The 12,271-nt window shown below is 38.1% G+C and overlaps 1 protein-coding gene across 1 annotated transcript in view; it reads left to right on the top strand.

The window, feature by feature from the left end:
* Positions 1 to 5,213, top strand: part of LOC135488313 (protein-lysine N-methyltransferase EEF2KMT-like) — a 72,077-nt gene extending 66,864 nt beyond the window's left edge. The window contains exons 7-8 of the transcript XR_010446952.1: positions 4,355 to 4,519; positions 4,835 to 5,213. The gene's annotated coding sequence lies outside the window, so the exon portion shown is untranslated. The remainder of the gene's footprint in view (positions 1 to 4,354; positions 4,520 to 4,834) is intronic.
* Positions 5,214 to 12,271: the final 7,058 nt, after the last annotated feature.

The following is a 12,271-nucleotide window of genomic DNA, read 5'->3' as shown; positions in this document are numbered from 1 at the left end:
CACTGTTTTCAGCCAACTGGCAGAAAAAACTCAAAACACGCCCCCTATTACCCAATTAGCAAAATTCGAAATTAATTTTTTCATCAAATAATTTCTTTATATCTGTAGACTTGCCACAGCAAATATTTTTTCAATACCTCTCCAAATATGTACTTGAGAGTAAAAAACATGCACTCGTCTAATTGATAGGCCTCGACCCTCCAACCTATGAATATTCATTAGTGGTCTTGTCTCAATGAAGGTACATTTCAGGGGTTAACATTTTGAGATTTTTTTCAAACTAATGTACATGACATCCCACAACTCTCCAACAAAGGAAAGTCATATCTGGACATTTTTGGAGAAATGAGAGACATTTCAAAGAGTGGTACAACTGTGCCAAAGCGACGAAAGAGGACAAAATCGACAAAAAGTCATGATTTTGCAGCCAACAGCACCAAATTCAAAGACCTGCCCTGGCCAGAATAAGCAAGCTATGGAGCTGAAAATTTAGGATGTGATTTAGGAATATATTTGCTGCTTAGGGCACAACTTTCAGAATCAAGGCCTAAGTAGTTTCAAAGAAATTACAAAATGAATGGCAACACAACAAGACTTGTAAAAATGAAACCGAACTTAGACCGGGGTCAGGTTGACTCTTATTTGGGTCAAATTAAGTTTTTTTCTCATTATTTTAGCTTGTTTTGACCTTAAATCATCAGCAATACAATATTCTAAATGAATTAGAGTGATTTGAGCACATTCAAATTTTTCACTATATTGACCCAAAATGTAGTGTAAATAGAGACAAGACCACAATTGATTTTTTAAGCCTTTTAGCAGTTAAATTGTCAATGTTTGACCGCGACGCATCAACAAACGCGTCAAGTAGTGAAACTGAAATTCGGATATGATATACGGGTTAGTCTTGCGAGTAACTGGTGCGATGGAAATTGGTGATTGACCACGGAAATTTTTTTATAATCGACAAATTAGACAGACTTTGATATTTCCACTGTTTTCAGCCAACTGGCAGAAAAAACTCAAAACACGCCCCCTATTACCCAATTAGCAAAATTCGAAATTAATTTTTTCATCAAATAATTTCTTTATATCTGTAGACTTGCCACAGCAAATATTTTTTCAATACCTCTCCAAATATGTACTTGAGAGTAAAAAACATGCACTCGTCTAATTGATAGGCCTCGACCCTCCAACCTATGAATATTCATTAGTGGTCTTGTCTCATGTTGGTTGTCTGCTAAAGAGCAACCATCTTGGATAATGCAATGTGGTATTTGCCTAGCGACCTTAGCAACCAATCAGAAGCCAGTTTACAATATTATAATTAGATTGGTGATGTCATTACCCAAATATGGTATTTGTCAACAATCAAACATGTGGGTTTGTTGTGATTTGTGACTGACGTCTTTTCAAGGATTCAGAGTCCAGGTGTGAAGAGAACAAGTTGTGTTTTTATCTAAGAGCTGTGTTCTTTCAGTTATTTTCATAAGGATTACAATACCACTAGCACATTGTACACTACTTTTTCCAAAGTCGTTTGATACGAGCTTGGAGGGAGGCTGTCACGACAATCACAATTGTATGGTTTGGTCTCATTCGTATACAGCCATTGACAGCATGTACACAACAATGGAGCTTTTGGTACGTCTGTCTTATTCCCCGTCACGAGATTAGCCAATCAGTGTCCGCGTTTCTAATATTACCCACAATGCAGTTTTCGCATAAATATTTTCGCAAAATATTGAATGAAAAAGTTTCCGCCAACATTGAATGAATAATTGCCAAATATTACATGATCATTTTATGAAATTTAGAAATCGTTATTGCATAAAAAAGTGAAACATTGAATCGAATACGAAACATTGAATGATCAATTATCAGGGCAACTATCGAATGAAAATTTGAGCATTATTGCATGAAAAAAGTGAATTATTGCATCAAATATGAAATATTGAATGAACAATTATCGAGTAAACATTGCATAAAGAAATGTAACATTGCATCAAATATGAACACACATTGAATGGAAATTTTAACATCACATAAAAAAGTGTAACATTGCATCAAAAATGAAACGATGAATGAACAAAAATCAATATTGCATGAAAAATATTTTTATTGAATATTGCAACATATATCATGCCATAGAGCTCTACAGTCGATGTGCTCTCTGAAAAGTTGTTATTTATTCTAAAACCACGAAGATATTCGACGTATGACACCCTCAGTGACACTCTTACATATGATCCAGACCTACGAAGCCAAAGGTTGCAAGAATTCGACGCATTTCCAAGACCCAATTTTGAAACAAAAATTACCTCCTAAATAGCGGCCACAACGCGCATTATAGTATAGATACCTCCATGCTCAGGCATTCGTTTGAGAAGGGAGACACTTAGGCCTACATGTAAAGTTTTATGTTATCTTCTCATTATAAATACTGTTTTATATTTCAGGTTATCCCCTAACACAGCTTGCTGATGGACATCCAACCTGAGAGCAACGCTTTTGAAAATTAATGATTGATCAAGTACATTTGGTTGTAATCTTGCATCCGGATATACTTTATGAATAAAGAGATACATCTAATAACTAAGATTTTATTATACGTTTATAATTATTTTATTTATAATAACATCCCAATAGTATTTACATTTCCTTGATATATATGATTACACAATACAATGTTTATGATATTTACACTTACAGTCGCACAATATTGTCATGGAACTTAGTTTATTCACCAATTAATGATAATTGATAATTGGTAATTGGTAATTATATGTAAATTAGCGTTCTGTCATAGTGATCATTTCACCAAAAATTATCAATGAATATTAATCATGATAATTAGAAAGTGCTAAAATTGGCTTGTGTCAAGTCAAATATGAACATATCATCATCTCAGAATCCTAATTAGCAGTGGTAGGTAATTAATGCAGCCATGCCTTTGATAATGTGAACATATCTCACTATGACACTTTGACCAATATTTACTGACCATCATCTCAGAAGCCGCTAAGGCGGCCATGCCTTTATTAATGTGAACAGATCTCACTATGACACTTTGACCAATATTTACTGACCATCATCTCAGAAGCCTAATTAGCAGTGGTAATTAATGCGGCCATGCCTTTGATAATGTGAACAGATCTCACTATGACACTTTTTAACCAATAGGATATGACTTACTCTCCACAAGGGACGACATTTTCTTTGTCACCAAAGGTGGGATTATAGTCTAATGAATAACGTAGGGGACAACATTTTCTTTCGCACTAAGTGTCCTTTATTCACATTGATGATTATGAATGGCCCCTTACCCCGGTGTAATGTTTTTGAGTGTTTCTGTTTTTGAGTGTTTCTGTTTTTGAGTGTTTCCCCTCATTGTTTGGGAACGCTCAAAAATAGATTGACGAGTTTTTCTGTCTATCCCCCCTATTGAAAAGTCATGGTCTCTCTAGCTGCCTATTGTTTGGAAACACTGAAACATGGGGAACAACCACAGATGTTACACCGGCCCTTACCATAAATCTAACAATCCCTGAACAATCATTGAACAATAGGACGAATTCTACTACTATAGTTTTACCTGTTGTTGTGGGACAAGGGAGACTAGTGTCTCGTGACAGTAGTACGTAGGGGACACCATTTTCTTTCACACCAAGTTTCCCGTCCTCGTTTTCTTGTAACATTACAGAAGTTGATGGGACTTTTCACAAAATTCAAGCCCATGATCCGTGCGGAAGATTATTGTTGGAATGGCAACCCATAGTTCATATATTTCATCATAATTTATGCAGTCTGATGTTGCAAATTCTCGGAGAGAACATAATAAGTCAGTTATATTATTTGCAGGACAATCATTCATCATTCGTTCATTGGCTCGCAAGACCCCCCCAACTCCCTTGCGCGATCTCGAGATTGCCGCGCAATTATAGGATCCTAAGAATGTGCAGCGCAATCTTAAGATAGCGCAGATCGGTAAAATGCGTGGAACACATGCAATTAACGAATTAGATTCCTTTACACCAGGTGGAGGAAACCACTGGGACTGGGAGCCACAACAGACATGACAAACCAGGCTCCAGCAGCAAACAAAGGCGTGCATGGCTCGCATACCATGTGTTCTTTTGTTCGTTGTACTTTGGTTTGTTGTAGCTGCAGTGACGTCCTCCGCCTGGTGTGAAGTCATCTGATTGAACTTCTACTTCAAAATATTGTAAACATTGGAAGACAATACATGGACAACTTCAATTCAAGTATAAAATTGCTTGATTAAGTTGGTTGTTTCAAGGAGGATGTTGATCGGGTTTTGAAATAGCGTTTATGGTCTCTGTATTGTTTTCAGGAAATTGTATGTCATGTTACAAGTGCTGCACCAAATGCGTGTGTGACTGTTTCGACCATTCCTCCGAGGAACATGGATGATAAAGCGTGGTTGAAGGCCAAGCAGATCAACAAGGCTATCAAGGCATTGAAGATGACTTATGTGGTGAAGATATGCAATGTTTGTGTAAGTTGATCTTGCCGGGAATGTTATACATGGTTTGCGAAATTAAACTTCGGCCATTTTGAAACGCGCCTTTTTACAGGCAACTGAATATTTACATGACATAAAGTCATTTTTTAGATAAAACAATCACCAAAATTATTCAATAATTAATATATGAAAATTTGAAGAGGTGGACAACTACAAGTAAATTGGTTGAATAAATTTGTATAGTTTTGCTAGTGGAGATACTGATGGTGTGAAGTGTTTGATTTGTGATGAACGTAAGATTTGTAAGTGTAGGACTTGGTTATTAATAAGTGTGTGTTATGATTTCAGCGTGTTTTCTGTAGAGGCCGTGGGCAGAAAGATAGCAGCCAGGATGAAAGGCCAGCGAAAACAGACTTGGTTAGCCGCAATGATGGATTGCACCCGACTTTGGAAGGAAGCAAGGTGTTGACACAGCTTGTGAAGATTGCTCTCAAGCTACCAGGGGCTCGTACATCGAAAGTTGAAGATGTGGTTGTTCAATATCCATATTCGGTCTGCCAGGTGTGCAGGGCAGCAGGACATGGTTCTGGAAATTGTCAGCAGTTTTGGTACAAGTGAAGACTAGACTTGGGTGTTTTTATGTGGATGTGGTGATTATGATGGTACATGTACTTGTATTGTTGACCTAATCACTGGTGAATGGTAATAAATCTGAAATTATTTTCAATTTTGTGTTGGGTAGTATGTTTATTATAGCTGTGTTGTATTGTTTTGTTGGAAAGGCGTAGGACGCTTTGTGACATTATGTTGCTTGTGAGAAGGTTGAGGAAGCAACATGTCTTCACTGCACTGTGGCCTGAGTGGGCACCTAAAGCGAATTGGAGTAAGAGGCACATCACAATGCCAATGCACGCCAGGCAGCAGCTGCGCAAACACTGATGCACACCTACAAGACTGTCCCCTGCACCATGATTTGCGACGTAAATTCTGGCTTGAGGCCACGATGGTGGAAGAAGGGCTGTGGGGAACACTGGTAGACCTTCAAACGACAAGCCACTTTATCTCTGCCATAGGACTGAAGTTAATAGTTGTTGGCAGGTTAGGATGTGACAGTGTCTTCGATGAATGGTTGTGACAGTGTCTTAATCATGAAGCTCCTGCAGTCTTTGGTGAATGGCTGTGATAGTGTCTTTCAAACATGTCAATGTCAAAATCATAAGGCTTCTGCAGTCTAATTGATCAATGTCACCATTGGCAGTTTTTGTGGTGTACATTTATTCTTGTTATATTATATAGACTACATGGTCGAAACTTCGCCTATCTTGTCATCCACCCAGCATATTTGGTTGTTATGGTCCTCGTCTTGGGCCAAAGTTGACATTTGTAATGGAGATGGTGTCCAACATTCTGGAAATAGGTTAGGGGTGGCATGCTAGTATTGCATCATTATCAGGCTCAAAAAGTGCTGGAGGGAGTCACTGATGAGATTCAGATAAGACTTTAGCAGCAAAATATCTGAATATTACATCTTCTCATCAATGGACAATCAGTTGCTCTCCAGCTGAAGTCCGTACTGTCAATGTAATGTGAATAATTCAATTCAATGAAACAAGACTAGAGATTTGATCGATCAATAAATATGTCATCTTTATTGCTTTCCATTAATGTGCAGAGTAATTGCAGGTACATGCAAGTATCGGTAGTCCGAAATTATAGTGATATTAACCCTTTAGCTACTGATCCGCCCGTAGCCGCCCGCCCGGCTCCTCACTGATCCGCCCGTAGCCGCCCCTGTTTAGATCTACCACTGCGCCTGTACCAATGCACATAATTCACTAATAACACCATGGGGACATGGTTGCCTACCTTATAATTCATTTAAAACTCGTTTCCAAAACAAAAGATTGTTAGGAGACTGGACAATTGGAATATGATGGTGTGGACATTCATGAAGTACGATCACAGGGCGTAATATAGGCCGAAAGCCGATGCATGATACCGCTTGGTCACTGCAGTAGTCTTACATGTAAATGTACATGCTTATACACTGTGCGTGTTTATCACCTAAAAAAAGTCAGTAAAAGTGCATAAATAGCAAGTTACTAGTAGAAGATCGTTATGTTTTGCCAGTAACCCATCAATATATGACATTCTGTGGTGATACATTGACATTTTTGGTCATTTCTATCCATAAAAAGAGGTGTTTGTGCTGAAATTTTAGATTCGAAGATGGTGGGTTAATTCTGGTTCGTGGAGGGTTAATTCAACTAAAATTGCCTAAAATCGTGTAGATATGAATGTATTCTACCAAATAAATAACACTTGTAGTGCATGAAATACAACTTTTTGTATCCCTTTTTTCAAAAGTTCTTTACCTAGTCAAAATCATGATTTGGCTTTAAAACTTCAGTGAGCAGCAGGTAGAAAATTGTAGTATCCGTAGTAGCTAAAGGGTTAAGCAATTTCATAATATACATATAGAGGAAATCATTTCTTAATAAGTCACATTATTGAGGTTACTGTTAATACGAAAAATGTCATTGACAACAAGGACAGGCATGTTGGCTTGTACATGTCCACTGGAATGACAATCATGAAGACTAGGCTTGACGGTGTTTGGACATGGAGGAATATGTGGAGTTGTCCAAAACTTATTTATAAATTGAGACAATATAAAATAATAATCAAGAATTATCAGCTGTCTTAGCAATTTTGCCCAAGAAAACATCAGTGATAATAGTTTGTGATTTAGTAGTTTTGTGCATGATTCCTAAATCTGCACCTGGTTCACCCTGATGATGAAAAAGGTTTTTCTGAGAAAAGGTTTCTACTTAACGTTAATTTATAATCATCTGATATAGTGCTTAAAAGTAATAAGTGCAGTTATCGAAAAATATATCATAAATGTGGACAATGTATGATTGAGATCACAAATAATTCAGCAGTTGCATAGTCATTTTGTGCAATGAAATGTCTGAGGTAATATTTGAGTTTTGAGATTTGTGCCTCACAGTTTACATATAGGTACATGTATATACATTGATATAAGAACATATTAAACAAGTTACAAAAATAGAGGGCATGGCTGTTATAAGATACACAAGGCAACAATGCCATCATGCATGGCATCTTGTTTTCATGACCCATAAGTGGTAGCAAAAATTTGATGGTTTACATTATACTTATACACCACATGTAGTGTGAGATTAAACAATGATCTTTGTAGAGGTATTCACCATTTATTTCGCTCAACGTTTTCCATCGGTATTGATGTTCATGATGTCATTAGAAAAGGGTAGATGTATACCTGGATTCAACTCAATTGGTCCAGAAGTTATGAAATGTGTTGTGCCCATGAAGGGCAGATGTTATGCTGGAGGAACTGCTTTCGGAAGCGAGCTAAAAGTTAATTTAATTGATGTGATCACTCATAAATGCTGACAATATAAAATGTGTATCAAAAATAATTCAACAAATACAAAATATGTCTAATCCTACTTGCACATAATAGTGGTATTTACATTACATAGAGAATGCTTGTCTTTTCTTCTTATGTAAAAGTTCTATCATTACGGATGGCACTTACACCATTTTGCACATTATAAAATAATATACAATATATATGGCATGGTCAACTGGATTTATGAAAAACTGTGAGTTGGAAAGAAAATGGGGTTTAATTGGCCCTCCATTTTAGTCAGCAGGCTTGTTTTGAATGGAAACCTTGGGGTTGCATTCGTGTGTCTAAATATACTTGGGGATTTTGTTATGTCATCAAAAGAACGTCAAATCAAACATGGAGTCTATGTAGTGTATGTCCCACTTATATAAGTTTGTATCAACACTAGCTAACTACACAAGGAGGATACCGCGGTGACGTCACATCACGTGATCCCGACCCATATTAGTGATCGCTATGGCCAATCAGATTCAGTCTACTGACAGCACCAGCACTGAACACATCTCCACGTCTCACTGTCTGGTGCGCTCCTGTACACAAAAACACCAATAGACATGAAATATTGCAATACCGAGTATGGATTCTTCCTGTGTAAAATAAAATTTACAGAGCAGATTAACTTCCACGAATAAAAAAGATGTTTGGCGTGGCCAAAGTGCGGAAATAATGTCTCCGCTAAAATACACTACGAAATACACTAGGCAATGCACTACGCAATATACAGTAGAGATGCAGTTGAGTTTGTTATTGTTTTGACTTAGAAGCCCGCCCATATCATAATATATTCATGTATTCATGAAGTATGAACTCATTTCTGTCCCATGCAACTCTAAGAACAGTCAATTTCTCCTTAAATCATCACCGAAACCGCGATATCCGCAGGAAGATTTCGTACTAGTGTCCGAAAATGCATGATCTTACAGGGGCGCTAACTCGACAAATAGAGGGGATCTATGGGGATCTATGCGAGTTTTAGGTATTACAGGTCTCGAACTTGTAAAATCAGTAAACATGCCTCCAAATCCCATTATGATAATGAAGGGATTGCCCCATATCTGGGAGACTGTTTTGAAACCATCGCTAATTTTGGAAGATCGGTGCCCGGCTATTTGGTTTAAAAAACCCTATTTTTCCCCATCAAAACAGCACTTTTCATTATTCAAATGATAGCTTATTGTCTGAAGACTTATTTCATAGCAGAAAAGTACTAATAACTCTGATTTGATGCGAAAAATCTAACTTTTTTGATGACTTGATTTTCCCTTGGCCGTGGATCGAGTTTGTTTACAATATGCAGCGCCATCTTGGAAAAGCCGTGACGTCACCGCGGTATCCTCCTTGCTAACTACAGAAGCATACAATTAACTACAGAAGCATACAATTACAATGCATGGACTCAATAAAGCATTTTTATCAACAGTAATGCCACAAATGTAACGAGTATTTTAATCAAATGTTAAATGCACAGAATATAAATCTGTATCATGACTTTAAATTCGACTGCAAAAGCATGCATTGTAAAGTCATACAATGGATGCACACAATGAAACATTTTTATCAACAGTAAGGCTACAAATGTTATGAGTATTTTAATCAAGTGTTAAAGTTACAGAAGATAAATCTGTTTTAAGTCGAATTCTACTACAATTCCAAGAGCATACACTGTAAAGTCATACAATGGATGCAGACAATCAAATTCTATCAACAGTGTAGGGGCCACTAGCCCTTTAACAAAGTCGAACCTCGTTTGGGTCTTACGTCAAATTAGCTTTTTCGAGGAGAATATTTTCGATTCTCGCTGTAAGATTGTGGTTGTTTACCCATGTAGTTTAGGGCCATTGGGATAAAGATTCGGTAGGTTTATGCAGGACAATCCTTCGGCCAAAATGGGCTACTTTGTGACTTATGTTATGATAATTAATCCATGTAAATAGAGCGTTTGGGTGACGGTTATTTGTCACTTGGCCTGAACCAAGATGGCTGCGCCCATCGCGGAGTTTCGCACATGGTTGAGGAGTCCGGGTGTTGTCCGTCTATATTTGTACTTATCATTGTCACTTTCGTGTGTCTATGGGCTTATTTGAGAGCCAAGCTATCCCATGTTACGTATTGTGAAGCGTTGGAACTGTCCCGTTTCTCATTCAGGGAGATTTGGGCAGGTTTTACAGTAGGAGCGAGGACGTTTAGTTCGCCGTCCTTCGCGCAGATGGTGCCACACGTCAGGCGTGTTGATGTATACGGGAAGGGTGTCACTGCACGTGGTCTCAGCTTGAGGACAATGTCACAACCAGGGTTTTGTGGGGTTCATATCTTTGGAATACTAGTAGGTTGGCCAATTAAGGCTTATGGTAGGGTTCCTAGTAAACATTGGCTGTTCTTTAAGCTGGGTCGAGTTGGTTGTGACCACTGCAGAGACATCTTGTTCGTGCATGTACTAGTATGGTACTTGTGTAAGTTCTTGTACAAATTTGTATATCTATGATTTTTGCTATTTGTATTCTTTCAGTAAATCGTCATTACGTCATTTCGTCGTAGTCTACCTCAGAGTTCGTTTTCGTCTTTGGTATATCGATTCGAATGGTTGACGCATTTTTGAACTTGCCACGGCTGGGAACAACTCGCAATCCTACAAACAGTAATGCCACAAATGTAACAAGTAGAAAAAAATCTAGTTGTAAATGCACGCAATATATATATCAGTGTCACTCAAGGTTAATTCAGCAGCAATGTTACAAACGTGGGAGTATTTTAATCCAGTGTGAAATACGCAGTCACAGATTATGAAGTCGTATCAAGACTAATTCAACTACAGAAGTATACAAGGTGCAGACATAAGTAAAATGGCATGGAGCCAGGAAAGCAATTCTATCAACTAAAGCTACAATTTTTAGGAGTATTGAATCCTGTGGTAAATGCACAGAATACAAATTTGCATTAAGTCTAATTCAAACACCGAATGATATAGTGTACAAGGTGCTGACATAAGTACAGTGCATGGACGCAGGAAAACATACTGTGTAGATGCTATTAAGCCGGTCTAAGGGCGCCAGTACAAAAGGCTTGTATTCAGACTGGCTAAATAGTGTGTACACAGTATATTCAACAGTAATGGCACAAATGTAAGGAATGCAAGGTGCAGACATGAGTCCAATGTATGGACACCGGTACGTTTTTCAACAGTGATGCCACAAATGTAAGGAATATGTTTATCAGCCAAAAGTAATGTCAGCCATCACATCTGGTCCTGCAACCGACAACAAGTGTTGTACTTCAGGAAAAAGTTGTGATGATGAAGATCTGTGGGGGGAGTTCATTTTGAAGTAGACGTTGAGAAAAGTAATGTCAGCCATCACATCTGGTCCTGCAACCGACAACAAGTGTTGTACTTCAGGAAAAAGTTGTGATGATGAAGATTTGTGGAGGGAGTTCATTTTGAAGTAGACGTTGAGAAAAGTAGTGTCAGCCATCACATCTGGTCCTGCAACCGACAACAAGTGTTGTACTTCAGGAAAAAGTTGTGATGATGAAGATCTGTGGGGGGAGTTCATTTTGAAGTAGACGTTGAGAAAAGTAATGTCAGCCATCACATCTGGTCCTGCAACCGACAACAAGTGTTGTACTTCAGGAAAAAAGCTGTGATGATGAAGATTTGTGGAGGGAGTTCATTTTGAAGCAGACGTTGAGAAAAGTAATGTCAGCCATCACATCTGGTCCTGCAACCGACAACAAGTGTTGTACTTCAGGAAAAAGTTGTGATGATGAAGATTTGTGGGGGGAGTTCATTTTGAAGTAGACGTTGAGAAAAGTAATGTCAGCCATCACATCTGGTCCTGCTACCGACAACAAGTGTTGTACTTCAGGAAAAAGTTGTGATGATGAAGATCTGTGGGGGGAGTTCATTTTGAATGTTGGGATGACTATAAGATGGCTTCTATTACAACATGGCCTGCAACCGACAACAAGTGTTGTACTTCAGGCACAAGTTGTGATGTATGTAGGAAGTTGATGAAATGTTGTAAAGTGTGTGTTAGGATGAGAGTGTTTTGAGAGCGTGTTAATATTGGATCTGTAGGATATGGTTGTCATCGTTGATCGTGAATGTTAATGTCCCCAAATCAAGGAGGAATTCCTCAATGATTTCAATGTCTGCAGTTATGATTGTGTCCAGAATGTGTTTGAGTGGCTCATGCGAGCAAGTGCATATTTTAATGTCTGAGGGGGTGGTCTGTATGTGTAATTTGGCGGCGAAAACTGTGGATGCATTGACGGATTTGAATTTCATGCCACAAGTGGGGCAGTGGCAAAATTTGACAAGCAAAAGAGAG

Source organism: Lineus longissimus, chromosome 1 (assembly GCF_910592395.1).
Source record: "Lineus longissimus chromosome 1, tnLinLong1.2, whole genome shotgun sequence".
Taxonomy (NCBI): Eukaryota; Metazoa; Nemertea; class Pilidiophora; order Heteronemertea; family Lineidae; genus Lineus; species Lineus longissimus.
Note: the sequence above shows the minus strand (reverse complement) of the source record. Positions and strands in the feature narration are given on the sequence as shown.